Here is a 19,828-nt window from a genome sequence, read left to right on the forward strand (position 1 = left end):
GCAGATCGAAAAGAATAACACTTGGGAGTTGGTTCCTAGACCAAAAGATAAGAATGTTATAGGGACAAAATGGGTCTTCAAAACTAAATTGAATGAAAATGGAGAAGTAATTAGAAACAAGGCCAAACTTGTTTGTAAAGGGTATGCACAACAAGAAGGAATAGACTTTGAAGAAACATTTGCTCCTGTTGCAAGACTTGAGGCCATCCGAATGTTCCTTGCTCTCTCAAGCTTTCAAAACTTCAAAGTATTTCAAATGGACGTGAAATCAGCCTTTCTGAATGGAGACTTGGAAGAAGAAGTATGCATTGAGCAGCCAGATGGGTTCATTCTTGGAAATGATCCAAATCTTGTATGCAGATTGAAAAAGGCTCTTTATGGTCTCAAACAAGCTCCAAGGGCTTGGTACTATCGTTTGGACAAATATCTTCATCAACAAGGTTTTTCAAAAGGATCAACAGATAGCAATCTTTATATAAAAGTTGAAAATGACAAATTGCTAATACTTGTTGTGTATGTAGATGACATTATCTTTGGTAGCAATGAAGAAGCTATGAGTCAAATCTTTGCCTTGGTCATGCAGAAAGAATTTGAAATGTCCTTGCTGGGAGAACTGACATATTTCCTTGGTTTGCAAATCCAACAAAAAGAAGGAGGGATCTTTTTATCTCAAACCAAGTATCTCAAACAGATTTTGAAGAAATATGGCATGGAAGATGCAAAACCAGTATGTACACCGATGGTCACAGGATGTAGCCTCAGTGCAAATGATGAATCTGCAGCAGTGCATCAACCAACCTACAGATCTATGATTGGAAGTCTACTTTATTTGACAGGTACCTGACCGGACATCATGCATGCAGTGGGAATAGTTGGAAGATTTCAGGCAAATCCAAAGGAGACTCATCTTCAGGCAGTGAAGAGAATTTTCAAATATCTTCAAGGGACTCAAAGTTATGGCTTATGGTATCCTAGAGATACAGATCTCACACTTCATGCTTATACAGATGCAGATTGGGCCGGAAGCGTGGATGACAGGAAGAGCACAAGTGGTGGTGCGTTCTTTATGGGTTCCAGATTAGTATCTTGGTTCAGCAAGAAACAGAGTTCGATTGCCTTGTCTACAGCTGAAGCAGAATATGTTGCTGTTGCATCTTGCTGCACTCAACTCCTTTGGATGTTGCAGACCTTGCAGGACTTTCAAATCACTTGTACACCACCTATCTCCATCTTATGTGATAACACAAGTGCAATCAGCATTTCAAAGAACCCAGTCATGCATTCAAAGACCAAGCACATACCAATCAAATATCATTTTCTCCGAGAACAAGTGCTTGAACAGAAGGTCAAGTTGGAGTATGATCCTTCTAAGGAACAAATTGCTGATATACTCACCAAACCATTGCCCAGGGAGACTTTTGAATACCTCAGGCAAAAGCTGGGGGTTGTTGATGCATCATCTTGTTGAATCTCTTTTGATGGTTACATGTGATGGGTTGCGGATTGGTTGAAGATTGAATGGCACAGCTTCAGGGGGAGCACATAATGCATTGTTGGCATTATGAAGGATGTACAGAAGGAAATCATGGATGCTGATCTGATTATAGCTGCAATATGTCTCTATCTCTTTCATGGTCATTTATGGTGTTTCGTGGATTATGGTTCTTCTTTGCAGATCTGGTTCATATTCGAGGGGAGCATGTTCTTAGGGGGAGCATAACCCTTTGCCCTTGATGTCAAAGGGGGAGAATGAAGCTGAAGATTTTGAGGTTGCCATCAAGTTCAAAGGGGGAGATTGTTGGCATTATGATTCTGGTATGGCTCTATGTTACAGATGTTGTACTTGATGGCAACACCATCAAGTGGCAATGCTCTGATTAGGCTCTCAAAATGTTGCAAATCAAGAAGTACGCAGGAGAACAGTTCAGCAAATGCATACACGCAGGTACACCGTGAAGGGACCGCGGCCAGACACGCAGGTCACCCATTCAGAAAGTGCGTACCCCCAGTTTCACTTACTTCAAGGCAGAGAAGTGCGCTCACGTGGGGTTTCCTATGTTTGGCCCGTGGTATTTAGCCCGCCGCTCTTGATCCTATGGTTTTGGCCCGTGGTATTGATTTATATTATTATTTTTATTGAGCCCCATGTTTTTGGGCCCCTGGTATTGGTTATCTATCGTATTGATCCATGATTTTAGGAGGAGCTTGCCTATATAAAGCAAAGGAGATCACTTGGCCAAGCATCTTTTGCAAATTGAATATCTTAAGATCTGAAATATTGGGTTATTGTCTTAAAAGCTTGATCTATATGAAAGTGAAGTTGAAAGCGAATCTGTGAAGGGTGATCTCTCGAGCGCGTGATCAGATCTGGGCATCTGACTAACTGTGGCACACAGGTGGACTGCCAATTCGGCCCTAATCAGAAGTACGCAGGTGATTAACAGTACAGGTGCGTGGGTACGCAGAGTAGAGACAGGAGAGCTGCGTAGGTACGCAGAGCAGAAGAAGGGGTACTGCGTGGGTACGCAGAGCAGAAGAAGGAGAGCTGCGTGGGTACGCAGCGTGACAAAGGTTCAGGTGCGTACACACAGTAAAAGTACACGGCGTGATAGTATCTATGAGTGCGTGGCTACAGTGGCAGTACGCGGCGCGATAGTGTCTCTGGGTGCGTACTTGCAGTAACAGTACGCAACGCGGTTAAAGAAACAGTGCGTGGACACGCAGTGCGGTAGAAGGGTCTCTGCGGGTATACGCAGGGGAGCAGAAGGTGAAGTGCGTATGCACGCAGACCAGAGAAAGGAGAACTGCGTATCTGTCTTAAGACCTTTTGTTTGGATGTATTTTTCTGTTGATAAGGTGTTCTGGGTTTAGTTCTGTTATTGTTGATCTGGTTAATACAGTTGACTGGGTGATTTACTTATACTTGATGATCATTTGATGTTTATGGATCCAGTTTGAAAATTTATGAAAAGTGGTCCTTGTAAGAAAAGAAGTAGGGGGTTGTAGCTCCCTTCCAGGAGAGACTGGAAAACGAGAGAGAGTTGTAGCTCTCTGCAGGTTGCAGCCTGCGTACTGGTAAAGGACTGCACCAGTACAAAACCATTGTAAAAGAAGTTTCTAATTTGAAAGAAGATAGAGACATATTGCAGCAGGTGGTTTTCACCCACATTGGGTTTCCACCTTATATCTGGTGTTCTTTGGTGTGACTATCTGTTTTTCTTGTTCATGCTCATTATTTTATGGTACTGATATGCAAAAATAATTCAAAGTATAAATAAGGAATATTTGTTAAAAGAACTTGATAATACTGATTCACCCCCCCTCTCAGTATTATTTCCAACAAGGAAAACAGTAGACCAATTAGACAACCTCAAAGAAGGATGAATCCAAATCTTAGGGAGATTCTGAAAGAAGAGCTCCAAAAATTACTCGATGTGAACTTCATTTACCCAATCTCAGATAGTCGATGGCTTTCTCCCTTGGTGATAGTACCCAAAAAGAATGGTAAATGGAGGGTGTGCATTGATTACAGGGAAATGAATAAACCAACCTTGAAGGATCACTTTCCTTTGCCCTTTATAGATCAAGTATTAGATACATTAGTAGGCAAAAAGTACTTTTCATTTCTGGATGGTTTCAGTGGTTATAATCAAATTCAGGTAACACTTGAAGATCAGGATAAAACCACATTTACTTTTCCATGGGGAACTTTTGCCTACCGAGTGCTTCCTTTTGGATTATGCAATGCACTAGCAACATTCCAAAGAGCAATACTAGGATTTTTTCTGATCTAATCCATGATTGTGTAGAGGTATATATGGATGATTTTATAGTCTATGGTAATACATTTGAAGAAGCCTTGGAAAATTTGGAAAAATTCCTTATAAGATGTAAAGAAACAAACCTTTCATTAAGCCATGAAAAATGCTTTATGATGTTTACTGAAGGTATTGTTTTGGGACATCATATTTCAGACGATGGGATTAAAGTAGACAAATCAAAAGTTGAAGTCATCTCCAAGTTACCTATTCCAAATTGTCAAAAATACGTTAGAAGTTTTCTAGGATTTACTAGATATTATAGAATATTTATAGAAAACTTTACCAAAATGACATCTCCACTCTTCAAACTACTTACAAAAGACTATGAATTCAAATGGAGTCATGATTGCCAATCAGCATTTGAAGCTTTGAAAACAAGAATATTTGAAGCACCTATCTTGAGAGGACCAAATTGGAAACTTCCTTTCCATATTTCTACAGATGCTTCAGATATAGCTCTAGGGGCTGTATTGGGACAAAAAGACTTGGTTCCTTATGCCATTTACTATACCAGTAAAAATTTGACTCCCACTAGGTTGAATTATACTGTGACTGAAAAAGAGTTCTTAGTTGTTGTTCTTGCAATTAACAAGTTCAGACATTATATAACAGGCTATGAAACTTTAATTCATACTAATCATTCTGAAATTAGATATCTAATGAAAAAACCTATTACTAATGGTAGAGTTACAAGATGGCTCCTACTCTTACAGGAATTCAATATTACTATGTTAGATCGACCAGGGAAACAAAACACAGTTGTTCATTTCTTGTCTAGGATTCAGAATATCAAAGAAGATTCTCCTCTAGAGGATAAGTTTCCTGATGAATACTTATTTGCAGTAACTACTAAAAATCCTTGGTTTGCAGATATGGCTAACTATTTTTTTACAAGGAAACTACCTCCACGTTTATTTCCTAGTGAAAGAAGAAAGATTGTTCAGGAGAGTTCAAGATATTCATGGATTTCTAACAAATTGCTTAAAACAGGGCCAGATTTTGTGATCAGAAGATGTGTCAGGGAAGATGAAATGCTTGATATTCTCAAAGCATGTCATGATGAACCGTGTGGTGTACACTTTGCTGACAAGAGGACGGCCTATAAAATCCTTTATTTAGGATATTATTGGTCGTCCCTCTTCAAAGATGCAAAATAATATGTCAAAAGGTGTGACAACTGCCAAAGAGTAGGGAAACCTACCCCCGCAAATGAGATGCCATTACAACCTCAAATACTCATCGAACCCTTTGAAAAATGGGCTTTAGACTTTATTGAACTTATTAATCCTCCATCCAAACAGAAAAAGTATATATTGGTATGTACTGATTATGTCACTAAATGGGTAGAAGCCAAAGCATTATTTTCTGCTACTGAAAATTTAATAGTTAATTTTCTTTATGAGGATATTTTTACTCACTTTGGTGTTCCAAGAGAAATTGTGATAGAGCACGGAATTCAATTCACATCCAGAATGATGGAGACGCTGATGGAAGAGTACAAGGTCAAGCATAGAAAATCCACTCCTTATCATTTGCAAGCAAATGGTCAAGTGGAGTCCACAAACAAAGTAATTGAAGGCATCATTACCAATACTGTGCATCTACACAAAAGAGATTGGGCAGAAAGGCTTCCTGAAGCCTTATGGGCCTACAGAACTACATGGAGGAACACAACAGGACAAACTCCCTATGAACTTGTTTATGGGAAGGAAGTTCTGCTCCCCATTGAGTTCCAAGTTAAGACCTTCAAGATGGCAGTTCAATTGGGAATGGATCTATCAAAAGCCCAAAAGCATAGACTGGAGCAGTTGAATGAACTAGATGAGATCAGACAAGAAGCAATTCAAAGAACTGATCTAGTTCAACATCAAAGAGCTAAGTGGCATGACAAATACATCAAGGACAAAAAGTTTCAAGAAGGAGATTGGGCATTGCTATTTGATTCCAAGTTCAAATATTTTCAAGGTAAATTTTAGACTCATTGACTGGGCCATATGAGATTTAAAAAGTTTTTAGAAATGGAGCAGTAAGAATCAAAAAAATTGATGAGCATCAAACTCCTCTCATTTTGAATGGTCAGAGATTGAAGATCTATCATAAGCCACTCTCAAAGGAGGAGTTTATCAGAATCTTTCAAAATAATTCTGCAATGAGGATGGTGAAGAAGAATTATTCTTCTCCACCAGCCTAGTCTTTTTTCTTTTCATCATCATTTAAAAAAAAATGTATAAGCCTGAAAACAAATCACTGATTGGAAGTCTTATATAGAAAATACAGGGCGAAAATCAGAAGCTTCTGACGCCCTATATTTTCCAAAAAAAATCTCTCTTTTCACTCATAGTTATTTCATTCCATTTCGTTTCATTTCGTTCCATTTCGCCACCACATTCCATCAATAAAATTTCTTTCAGTTTATCTTCATGTTCACCTTTCCATATATCATTCATACAGTCATTTTTCATTTCCATTCATTTCGCCAAGTCATATGTTATTCACTATGTCAGTTTCCACAGCTGAATTCTAATTCTGCAGCTGATTGTTGATTCTGCAGCTAATCCTCTGTTACTCTGCAGTGACAATCAAGTGATTAGCCAAATAATGATAAAAGAAAGATGCAAGTATGGAAGAGGAAGATCTTTTGAAGATGTCAGCACCTAGAAGCACCTACAGAGGTAACCAATTAAAAGTTAGCAAAACAAAAGAGGTATGATTCCAAGGTATGAGCAAAACCATTTTCAAATAGAATTTCAAATACATAATTTGTATAGTTTGTAAATCACAAGCTCCATAATGTGTAATGATTTGACTTGATGGCTACCTTAACTCCACCATATCCTCCGCGTCAATCCTAACGGTCTCATAATCCACCCCCGAGTTTAACTCGTACTTAGTCATACATCCACATTACACCTGTTAAAATGGCTAATCATGCAGACGTGAGCTGATTGACTACGGATCTCTTCCACTGATATTCCACTCCGCAGCATTTTTATGAACCCACTGACGTCCACTCCACAAGCTTTTATGAACTCAAACTATGTTCTATTTCGCAAGTTTCATGAGTGATACTCTGCCTCCACACTTTCACACTGGGTTTTACGAGTTTTGGTTCATGGTTTGTTTACACAAACTTCTGCTTCATGAACCCACTCTCATTTTATGCTCCACATTCTTCCCATTTTGTAATCGCTGGTTTTCTCCACATCCCTCTTCCATTTTCCATTCACATAACTGTTCTGCTCCTGTGAAACCATCATCTACAGAGGTATCTTCGAAGTAAAAAAGAGGAATGGGTCTTATAGTGAGAACAGATACTGATGGAGCTAAATTTATGAAGGGATACCCACAGCCAAAGAGCACGTTGAGGAAGGCAAGATGGTTGCAGTTTATTCAGAAGTTCAAGGGTCACAAAAACGTTTGCAAGATCTTTCAATGGTATGGAAGTCGAAATTAGGGACATCAAATTTCCAGTAACAAAGTCATCCATTGTAGCAGCAACAGAGCTTCCAAAAGAAGGAGAACAATGGTTTAAGAATAAGGACTTCGATGAAAATATCTGGAGGGTCATTCTTCGTAACCCAGGTATGGACGTATCCATTTTTAAATGAATAATTCATGTTTCAGCCTTAAAGGAAAAATGGCCTAGTCTATCGTTGATCATTCAGAAATTCATTACATGTGAGGGCGGGTATGGCTCCATGTTCATGTACCATATAAGATTATTAATGAATTTCTTGGAGAATAAAACTATCGTTTTACCTTATTTCTTGTTGAGTAGTTTGAGAAAAATGTCCACTACTGTGCAAAATAATATAGATGATGTGGAGCCTCATCTCTATCATCATGGCCTTATTAAAATCTTGGTTGAGAATCAATTGAAAGAGAGGAAAGATACAAGGGAAAAATTCCTAGTTAGGAATTTCTTCCGAGACCCTCCTGAAGTGCCTAAGGGAAGTTCAACAAGGAAAAGTAGGAGAAAAAGAACAAATTTAACAATCCAAGATACTCCTACTAGTGTGACCAAGGAAACCAGTAAAGAAGAAATGCTTTCTGAAACATTGACTGAGATTAGAAAACAAGTAAAACAGAAAGGGAAGAGGAATATTGAAGATATTTACCAGAGTCCTGAGCCTTCTTCAGAAGAAGAGCAAGTGCTTTCTGAGAGATTAATTCATCTTAAGGAACAATCAACTAAGACAAAAGAAAAAGGAAAGTTGAAACAGAGTATAGAAAAGGGAGACACAAGCTCACAAGGTTTAAGGAGAAGCTCTAGATTAAAGGGCAAAATGAAGAAAACGCAAATCAGAGGAGCTCACTTCATAGACCTGGGAGGTGAAACTCCAAATCAATCACCAGAAAACACTCCTCTTGATCAAAGTCCACAGTATTCTCCTTCTCCTCAATTAGATTTTGAAACCAGTCCAAGGAATACCACACCATAAATTCATCAAACTGAGCAACAGATGTATGATTTCATTGAATCAATGGAAAAGACTGCAACATAACAGGGAACTTCATCTAATCAAACAGGTATAGCTCAGGAAACTTTGATTCAATCATTAAAACAAGAAATTTATGAGCTGGAAGTCTTGAACAGACATATCCAAAGGGAAAATGAGACATCAAAAGAGCAAACAAATTGGACAAAGCTATCCATGACAATACCATGCTACATTTAGGATTATGGCACAAGAAAAATAGAAAACTGAAGAAAAAGAATAAGAGGTTAAGTAGAGCCCTCATCAATCTCAAGTACAGGTGCCTTATGATGAAGCCTAGGATGATAGTAACAGCAAGGAAGAAGAAGAAAAGGTTAGATGTCTTAGTAGAAGTCTTAGAACAGATGAATTGAAGGAAGAATAGTTACAGTTTTGGCTGCATGAGGACATGCAACATCTTCACAGCGTGGGTATGTTGAGCCCCAGAACTAACTCTCTTCTACACATTTTCCTAAACCTTTTCTCTTCTATTTTCCCATATCAGTGCCTCATAAGCTATCAAAAGTTGTTACATGTTGATTTCAGGAGTTCATTTGAGTGATTTTCAAACTATATCATTGTGTGTGCTATTTGATCTAGGTTTTGTTTATCAGCTACAGAATGTAGCCACTTTCCATGGCTAACTCGCAATTCTGCAACCGTTTCCATTGTTCTATAGGTTACAGGGGTCGGTAGGAGAAACAAGACACATGGGCAACTCAGAAATGATCCACACATCGATGAGGTCCTATCTGCTTAGCCGAATTCGTGAAGAAAGGTACTAGTCAAAGGGTGGTCAACAGAGAGTCCTGTGTCAACTAAGAATCTGTTCCAACATGTAAAAAATCCCAAAGCCATTCCTAAACTCATGGATCCATTTTTGCCACCTGCAGGCCATCTCCATAATGCAATCCAACATCCACCTTGCGTAGATTTATTGTTCATGGCAATCGAGAGGCTGAATCTCCGGATTCTGACATGTTCACGTGTCCATTGTTGAAGAATTTTCTCCAAAATACAGTTATCTATTTCCTCTATAAATATAAGCGTTTGCAATGCAAATAGTTAGTCTTGATATTGTTGTTTTAGTGTTATTTTTCTATTGTGTAACCGAGAGACATATCTTCTGTTTCATAATACAAAAACTCTATTTTTCACATGGTTTTTTAAGTGTGGTTTGAAGTGACAGCATGTTAATCCAAAGTTGTGTAGGGGGCCCCTGCATGGCTGAGGTTCTTCTTTTGTTTTGTATAGTTTTCTTGTATATTTTCTTTATTTGAGTTGTAAATTTCTCATGTTTTGTTTATGGTTTTAATCGTTTTAATCATGTACATGTTTTTGTAGCATTGTTATATTTTCCACTAACATTGATCAGTGCATTTCAGGATAGGTTATGCTCGAGCTTTTTAATGTAGTTTTTGCATCAAAGTGGTGATCTGAGACTTGCTTCCTCTGCTGAATGTTAGTCTTTAGTTCCAGTTGTTATGATTTTATTTAGTGAGATTTGCTTACTGCTTAAGATAGTTTAGCTATCAGTTCTTCATGCTATATGATGATATCTCTAGAGCCTTTAGCTTAACCCCGTTTTAGAAGTTAATTGGTGAGCTATTGTGATTATAGGTGAAGTAATTGATTTTTCTTTCATTAGTCTGCAAGTAGATAGTTTAGATGTTAGTTCTTTCATGCTATATGATGATATTTCTGGAGTCTTTAGCTTAACCCCGTTTTAGAAGTTAATTGATGAAATATTGTGATTATAGATGAACTAATTGACTTTGCTTTCATTAGAGTCTAAATTAGATAATTTAAATGTCATTCTTTCATGCCATATGATGATATTTCTGGAGTCTTTAGCTTAACCCTGTTTTAGAAGTTAATTGACGAAATATTGTGATTATGGGTGAAATCAGTGACTAGTTTCCAGCTTCTTTACTTTTTGGTTTTGAGTGCAGTAGTTTATTAGATTTCAAATTTGAAATTAGGATAGACAACAGAGATAGTAACCTCATTTTCATTACTTCATCTTTAGCTTGATTTATGTAGCTGCATGTTTACACTCTTGTTCAAAGCTTTGATTTTGTAGACAGCATGTTTTGAGATCTTTGAAGTTCTAAGTTTGGAAATTACCATAAGAAGCATAAACCTTGTCTTCAATTTTACATCCACACTTGGTCTTTAAAAGTATTCTTAAAACTTTAGACTAGGATTTCCATTTGCATTAAACATTTTAGGAGACCAACAAGAACAAAACCCCAAAACAAGATAAAAATTGAAAATAGCAAAGTAAGAAAAAGGTTGTCTAGCACATACAGTGCACTACACTTCATCAGTTTACGACTCTCGGATTGATAATTTATGTAGCAATTTAGGACACACTAAATTTACTAAACAGTAAGCACGCTCTCCATTGTTGGATGGGACCTGATTTTCTTTATAATGTGAAAATGCATTCTGTGAAGGAGCAGAGGGTTCACTAGTTGGACCCATGGCTAACATGGCAGGCAACGTAGCTAGAGTGATGTCGTGATCTAGGAGGAAGGACACATGTCGTATGGTTTTGGGTTTTTTATGGGGCCAAGTGGCATGTAGATGAGAGACACATGGCACTCCCTGAGTGGAGCCACTTGGAGGGTGTGACGTCACCCCATCGATAGAAATCATGACATCACCCCAGACCTTGGACCCTATAAGTTTTTAAATGAGGCATATTTGATACCATTTTTATTTTAATCCCAAGGTGGTGTGGCATGTGGTGGAGCCTAGGTGTGCAAACGAGAGGGCAGGTGGCGCAATGTGTAGTAGGAGGGGTCCACAGTGGAGCTCAATCCTCGCAAAAATTTGTTCAAAATGTACCTATAGATTTGATGTGGTGACATGGTTGAGTGGAGATTCCATATAACCCCAAAGGTTCTTCCTTGGCATTTTTAATTGGGAACTACGAAGGAAATCCCTGGGATTTTATTCCCGAGGTGAGGTGGAAAAGCGGGGTCGATGTACCTCATCCCTGTTAGATGAATAGTTATGTAAGAGGACTTGTAGGATGGGATCCCATTATTGTTTACCATCATGAACGGTTCTACAGCTTCCATGTGGTAACAAACTTGGATTCCCACATGGAGGCCACATAGGTGCCAGGTGGTAGGCCAGTATGACTTAGCAGAAGTTATTAGGCTAATTTTTAATTGGCTATATCCTTTGATCTAGGAGTCAGATTGAAGAAAATTTCATATTGTTGGAAAGGTATCGATGAGACAAGATCAATAGTGATGTCCATTTAGGGTTTTGAGGAAGTTGAGAAGGTGGAAATTTCAATCCCCATTTCCATAATTGTACCTTCGAGATCAGGTCAACATAGTAACTTCCTTCTTTCTACCCTAGTAGGATGATGGGTGGTAAGGGGTTGTGTTACAGAGTGGTATTAGGGCTTCCAAGTTCAAAATTTGGATTGGATGGGCTCTATAATAGTTGAAATGAAGAGCAAGGGTTTAACTCTAGACTTTTGGGAATAAATTGGTTCCCCATTACAAAATTAATAGAGCAGTAGGCCTAATGATTGGATATTTGGAGATGAGTGGAGCTCTAGATTTGAATGTTGTAGTTGAATGTGGATATGATTGCATTCTACTCACATATTTTAAATGTGATTCATATGATGGTTCCAATTATGTTATGGTATGATTGATTTTATTAAAAATTGCAATGTTATTGCATGTGTTTGTTATTAGGCATATTGAAGGTTTGGGCGGTCTAATGTTGTGACCTTAGATGCTTGTTATTTCTTTAGTTTTTGCAGAACTATCTACACGATTTTCATGCATGATTTTTTAAGTGGTGTGTTCTTACACACTTGGTATGGATGAGCATGTGAACTCTTATATGATATGAGGGGTTGGGGAAATCCCTATGTTGCATGTATTGCATAACATGGTTTGTTTATATATATATATATATATAGAGAGAGAGAGAGAGAGAAAGAGAGAGAGAGAGAGAGAGAGAGAGACACACACACACACACTAATTGGGATGAGAGAAACCCATCCTCTAAATGTTATGTGGCAAGGACCTCTATGGATAATTGACTATTTCTATATGTTGCTTCTGGTTAGTAATAGTTTCCTTTATGGATGCTTGTGATCAATGTTTAATACCTTCCTAGTTCAAGGAATGGTGTGTAGCATATGGGAATGGCTAGATAAATTATGTAATGGTTGTTATCTCAACATGAGATAGGGGCATCTATGCCCAATATTTCCCTATGTTAGACCATGGATATAAAGGACTTATAACTCTATTTGAGAATAATGGGTTTTGACAATTGTTTATTTTTGCAGATGGGTGTTGCTTGTAGCACCATAGCTTATGGTTATATATTTTTGGCTCACTTTTGTTAGTGGGTGCTAAGGGTAGCACTATGGTTGATAATTATGAGTTGATTTCAGATAATTTCATGGCTACTAGTTTTGGTAAACAACTAATTTTAATTTGATAATGCTAGTCTTGGTAGAAGGTTGATTTCAAAAACTTATAGACATGCTGACTCGCTTTTCTTGATTCTTGGAACATGTGACTGACCTAAATATGAGATGTGTGAATAAATTATTTTTTGGGGAGGTTGATAAACCACCCAAGGTGCTTTTTGTGGGCTGATAAACCACTCTTAGAGTGCTTTTTGCAACTGATAAACCAACGATGATAAAAATATTATCTGGGATTTCCACAGGGTGTTAGCTAGGGCTAGGAAACCACATGAAAAAGGGTTCTTTCTTAAATATGGTTGATAAACCACCCAGGGTAATTGTTGAGGGTTGATAAACCACTGATAGAGTGCTTGACGCCGCTGATAAACCACCCATTACTGTGAAAATTTTGTTGTGCTTAACAGGTTGATAAACCACCCAGGGTGCTTGTTATCGGGTTTGTAAACCACTCTTACAGTGCTTGCCATAGTTGATAAACCACCTATGATAAAAATATTATGTGGAGTTACCACGAGGTGCTTTTCGAGGAGGTTGATAAACCACCCAAGCTTCTTGTTTTTGGGTTGAAAAACCACTCTTACAGTGCTTGTCGCAAAAATAAACCACCTGCGATAAAAATAATTTGTGGAGTTTCCATAGGGTGCTTGCCAATGAAGCTGATAAACCATGCAAGGTGTTTGTTGTTGGGCTTATAAACCACTCTCATAGTGCTTTCCTTAGCTAATAAACCATCTATAATGAAAATATATGTGTGGAGTTACTACAAGGTGCTTGTTGTTGGGTTTATAAGCCACTCTCAAAGTGATTTCTGCAACTAATAAACCACTTGTAATAAAAAGGGATTGTGTGCAACCTAACAAGGCTATGCGACAAAGTAGACCCATGCATAAATAAAAGGGGGCAGTGTATGCTTAGCATAAATGGAAATAAATGGACCAATTTCCAGGTAATAAGGAACTTCAATTGGGCAATGGATCGGGAAGAGGCATCGTTGGTGTATGTGGAAGCATCGCCCCTAAAACATGATAGAAAGCATGAATGAAATTGTGTACAAGCTAGAAATATCCTTTGTAAATAACAACATCAAGAAATATTAGCGAAAATTTGCTAACGGTGGAATCAAGATGGGAAAAGATGAAAATGTGTGTCTGTGTGTGTGTGTGTGTCCATAATTGAATGGACATCACTATGACAGCCTATGGGGTGATTTGGTCCATGGGAGTAATGGACTGTGATATGACAGTCAGGAAAATTGCATGCAAGAGGTTCTCTTGACCTTGACTCTGTATATATATGTAAATATATATTATGTTTATGCTTATATATATATATATATATATATATATATATTCCATTCTGACTTATGGGTTTTTTTCAAGGATCATTCTTATGGAGAATGATGGTATGGATGGCATGAAAAGATTCTCGATTGTGTGAAGAATCAATTGGGAAAGAGATAGCCTTGGTTGTTTTATGATTTTGATATCATGTGATTATAATCCCCATAATTATGCCCATGTTTATATTATAAGCAATGAATTCTAAAGGATATATCAGCAGAACATAAGTAGTGTGAGTTGTGGCATGTTGGGACAAGCATGGAAAATTGAAGAAAACACAGACCCGAGATTTGGGTTGTGGATGCAGGCAATCAAGTGTGGGAATGACACTAGAAGTGGTTTTTCCTCATGTTTGTGGATAAAGATAGCATGGTATCTGGATTTTATATTGTTGTGTACATGGTGTATTGTGCCATGTGTATGATGTATGTGTTGTTTTGTACCATGTGTATTCATTGTGTTGTATTCTAAGTATACATGCATGCGATGTGTAATGTGGTGTGACAGGAAGGTATGGGATAATTTGGGCCCATGTGAATAGACAGACATGTATGGTACTATTTGGGTCAATTTTAGGATAGGTAGACCACCCACGATTGGAGGATGTTGGGCCTATGAAGTTGTGGGATACACCTATATTCTTGTTGACATAAGACTATCAAGATTGGTAGTGCCCATATTCATAAGGTAGAGAATGGGAATATATATATATATCAACCATTGGGTAATTTTTAGAGTGGAGAAAATGACCCAGTGTGTGGGAAGTCGAAGAGAAGAGAAGACACCAGATGTTTTCCAAAGTTGGGGAACGAATCTAGTGTGTGTACGAGAGGAAAGAAAGCCATTGGGTTCTTGTCGGGTTTGGTGACCAACCCAGTGTGTGTAAAGCAAAGAGAAATCCAAAGATAATCATCAATATTTCATTGATTTTTATTAATGTCCAAATTATGAACATGAATTAATTTTTTGACTTATGATAATTAGTTTATGAACTAATTTGACTTGCTGTGATAGGAAGAAAAATGAAATTGCAGGTTTCACCTCATTAATAAGTTGTTAATGAGGTATGATTTAAACAATTTCAATTTCCTTAAGATGAAACTCATGGAGATTTATGTGTTATGATATAGGAAAGTATGGAATTTCCTGGGTTGGGTGGATGGACTTGACTTCAAGGTGAATAGAAGCAGCTTGAAGATATCAAAGTGCTCAAAAAAACACTAATTGAAGATTCAAGATTAGAACCATTGTGGGATAGTAGCACTCAATGGTGTCTACATATTGCCATGAAGTATGACATGACCAATATGAAAGTATTGAGGTAGGGACATTCCTTGGTTATGAGATCCTTCCGATGCGAGGAAGCCTTTTAAAGGAATTGATCACTCGATGGATTGAGAAGTATAGAAGGGGACGCCTAAACTTGGAAGGTGAGTGAATACACGAAAGGGGGGTCAAATCTCCTGAGGCAATAGGAAGAAAATAAGGGGATGCCATAAAATAATATTGGTTTTTAAAGGGTCATGAGCATGGCTGATTGGAATCAAAAGCACATTGAAGGTGTTCCGAGAAGCAATGGGCTAGGAATTGTTCGTTGAAGGAGAAACGAGCACAAGGATAGCAGCAATGGATATTGAAGGTAGGTAGCACTCCACGGGAAAGGAAAAAATCCAAGTTGAATTGGGTGCATCAGAAGCACCAAAAGACTACAAAAAAGGGTCATTGTGAAATGGTTGAGCAGATGCAGGCAGCATATCCTTTTGGGTTTGTTGAATACGTGGATCTAAGAGCTGGGTATAAATCCCAATTTTGTTTTTCTATTTGTTGATAAGAACACAAAGGAAAATGTTCCCTTTAAGGGGGTGGGGTTTATGACACCCCTGGCATGTTTTCCCCTGATTTTTGTAATGTAATTATACTCACAAACTATCAATGAGTTTATTTTTATGTAATTGCCTAACAAGAGGGACCATAGATCCATGATCTAAGGAGGAAGAGGAAAAGAAACCCACGTGGGGTTACTTGCGTCTTTAATTAATTTTATGGTACAAATAATAAGAAAAAAAACTAGGAAGATCCCAAGAGGAACATGAAGAGGCACCCTTGAGAAATTATAAAAAGACATCCACAAAGAAATGTTGGGGTTCGATTTTCCTCAGCTTTCTTGTCTTGGCCAATATTTCACTTTCTCTCGATGATATGTTCCTCCATAAATAAGATGAAACATTTTTAAATATATGTGTGGGATCTAGTAAGTGGGTGTTATAGACATTTTTGTGCCTCGCAGCATGGAGCATGAAATGTCAATAATTACAGGGATCCTCAGTCCCTAAACATGTTGTTCTTACCCCTAGAAGAACAAGGTCAGCAAACCACAGCACTTCCCATCAGTTCTCCACCTGAAAACACTCAAAAACAGGCTATTTTTGGATCATGTCAGCTGCTCCACTGAGCATCTGCGCTGGAATGCAACTGCTCCTCCTTGTACCTGCGCTGAAAGTCAAATCTAATGAAGGCTACCTGCGCTGGGCGAGATTGGCCAAGTGGCACAGTCATTCTGCAAGGTGTCAATTGCCCAGGAAGCTTCCAAACTGACACTTGGTTCAAGGGATTCGCCCTGTGATGAGTAAGAGGTACTTGATCTCCATGTGTAAGCAAGGATCTCCAAGTGGACTCAAGAACTGAAGTTTAACTGAAGAGGGAGAGGACACAAGGCAGCTTTATGTCAGTCTCAAGCTGACTCATCCTTTCTTCTTCTCTCCTATATATAGAGCTCTTCTATGAGGTCTAGGGAGGCTGGAATTTTGTGTAAAGCAAGGAAGTGCTGTTGGTTTACAGTTAGAGCTATTGGGTGATTGCTTTTATAGAGGTGAAGAGGAGATTTCTTGCTGCTGGGGAGGTGCTGCTGGATTGGAGCCATTGATGGTTGTAACCTTCTCAGAACCCTGTTACTTTTATCAATAAAGCTTTGAATGTTCTCCTATATACTTGTATTGCATTGATGTATTGTATTTACTTGTATATTTGATTCACTCTAATCCATGCATCAGTTATGAGTACATGTATCTTGTAGTTTTCTTCTCTCTGTTGTGCAGGATCTGTGTGTAGCTGGACCGGCAAAGGGAGCAAGGAGCTGGGAACAAGAGACAAAGAGAGAGGATAAGGATCGACAAAAGCGAAAGACACCGGTTGGTTAATCTTTTCTTCCTTCTCTCTGTACTTTCATAAAGGAAAACATTAAAGCTTTACTTTCAGTTGTTGCTAAAGACTGTCACCTTTAGAGTAGGGATAGGGTCATCCGAGTTGGATACTTTTCCCCACAACAAACTGGCGACTCCGCTGGGGAGCCTAGTATCTTGTTGGTGTTTGTAGTATCTTTGCTATTCATTTCCTGAAGAAAAGAGTACCAAATCGAAAATCTTTTGACTATATCAAAAGCGAAGTAGAGGGGCTGCTACTCTTGCTCATTTTCTGAGCAGATTCATGATTTGAAGAGCTGATCTACAAAAGACTCTTGTACTCTTTGTGATAGCTTTTCATCCTCTTGATCATCCCTTAGCTTGTACTTGACCTATAGCTTTTTATCTCAGCAAAAACAGTGAATTTTTGAGCTTTTTATGACCCGGAAATCCTTGTAAACGCAACTCTCGTGTCTCAGTGCAGGCTGTCCAAAGGCAGTCTCCATTTTAGCGTAGGTACTCCCTTCGGGAACTGCGCTGAGAGTCAGTTTGACAGACCAGAGCCTGCGCTGAACCAGTTAGGCTATGTCTTCCTGAGGTTTCCTACTGAGTCTTGGCCCTGTTTTCACTGTTGTTTTGCTGCTGATTGCTTGTCAGTTGTACTTGATGTAAACCAACTTTCCTTGACATTATTCTGCCTCAGTTGTGTGATGAAACTGTGATTGTTCTTTCAGTATTTCTTGTTTCAGTTACAGTTTCCCATTGTGAAAAGTGAACCAGTATAGCTGTGGCCTCTTAGATCCTGAACTGTAAAAGTGTCTTTGTGATCTTAAGAGCTAGTTTTATTACTGTTCATGGCTGTTTGAGTTTGTTTGTTTTTCATCTTATGGTTTGAATTCATACATTTTTAGTGTCGAAACAAGTACCTGTAAGGCGTCTTTTGATTTTAGACAAAACTTGTTTGTTTACGCTTCAAATTGAATTCGAAAATTATACGACAGTTTCCTTTTTGTCTTACATCAACATTAAGGGAAAAGAAAAGAAATACATGCATCTTGCATTTGCATTTTTGATAAGTTTGCGTGATTGATCTAGGAGAAAGTGCATTAGTTTGTGCTTTGTGCTCTGTGTGGAAAGATAATGTTTTTCTCTCCCCTCAGTAGTTAGGATTTTCAAAGCTAAAAAGATTGTAAAGCTTGCTTATCATTTTAGCTGCATTTAGGAATTTGTACCAATACATCTCGTGGTGATCCTGAAAGACAAACTGCTAAACAAGATCAACTTAAAATATATTGAATGAATCTAAAAATGCTTTGTAACATAACGCTCACAATAGAGGTCTAGGTAGAGACGTGTTCCGGCGTCGTTAAACGTAGTGACTGTCGATCTCTACGAAGGTGGGTGATTCCTCCTGAGGGACGATAGCACTAATACGGACTTGTGCTCCCGCGTACCGTCGCGTATATTGGGAGACCCCTATAAGCATTTATCCTTTATCCTTAGGAAGCCGTGTCGGCCGCCCTACTGATCGCGATGCAGTGAACACAGCATTCACAAAGATCGACCACCCGTACCGTAAAACGTATTCTGTGGTTTCGCGAAAGGTTTGGCACACCCTCTGCCTAGATCTCTAGAGCAGTTTCTTTTGGCCTTTTTCAAACTCTATAACTGAAAAATTCCAACCGAGCATTTGTCACTTCGGGCTCGTTAATACATCGAAGGCGACTAGAGTCATCTTTAGCTTTTTCTCGACTCTTAAAATATGAAAAAGCAAAGTTGTGTCTAAAAGCGTCTAATAAAATTCATTCAATACGGAAACCTAATTCCCCTTTTTGTATTTTAGTTGATCGAGTAATCCGCAACCGTGGAGGAAAGTCAATTAGAACTCCGTCGTTCGAGGAGACTCGCGAGTCAACCGTCTTTGTCTCCGGAACCGAGAGTAGTACGGACGAAGCAAACTCGCTTGACCGGGTCAAAATCTCCCATTAAAGTTAGAACAACAGTTCCAACTACATCTGAGATTCTGGTCACTCCTAATATTTCTGGAATCCCTGCCTCTATTGAAGAAGTTCAATAGCGACAGAGGGACAGTTGTACTGATCCTAGTCTGAGAACAAGTACTTGCATAACTGAACCAGTTCCATCTGAAACCGGTCCACAGAGTCTTGTTGCTCAAACAACTGTCGCTGTCGAAGCAACCCCTTCTTCGGCACCAGAAATCTTTTACGGACCTGACGGTCTTCCTCTTCCTCCTGGTCTGATTGCAATAGAGGAAATCGTAGAGGACCAGCAAGCAAATACTCCAACTCATTTTGGAGTAGGCATCACTCTTTTTCCTTCTGCATCAGAAGTTTGTCCATCGCCAGTGGAAGTTCCTGTAGAATCGTTAGGCAATTTATTGGATAGACTTAAAATGTCTGAGCAACCGTCGACATCTAGGACTATGCCAAATGACACAGCGATAGCAGAAGCTCCTGCTGTCACTCCGACGATGTTTGCCGGCATACCAACTGTCCCGACTAGCTCTCAACA

This window comes from Pinus tabuliformis, chromosome J (genome assembly GCF_031772625.1).
Source record: "Pinus tabuliformis cultivar Carrire ecotype Pingquan chromosome J, CPIR1, whole genome shotgun sequence".
Lineage (NCBI taxonomy): Eukaryota > Viridiplantae > Streptophyta > Pinopsida > Pinales > Pinaceae > Pinus > Pinus tabuliformis.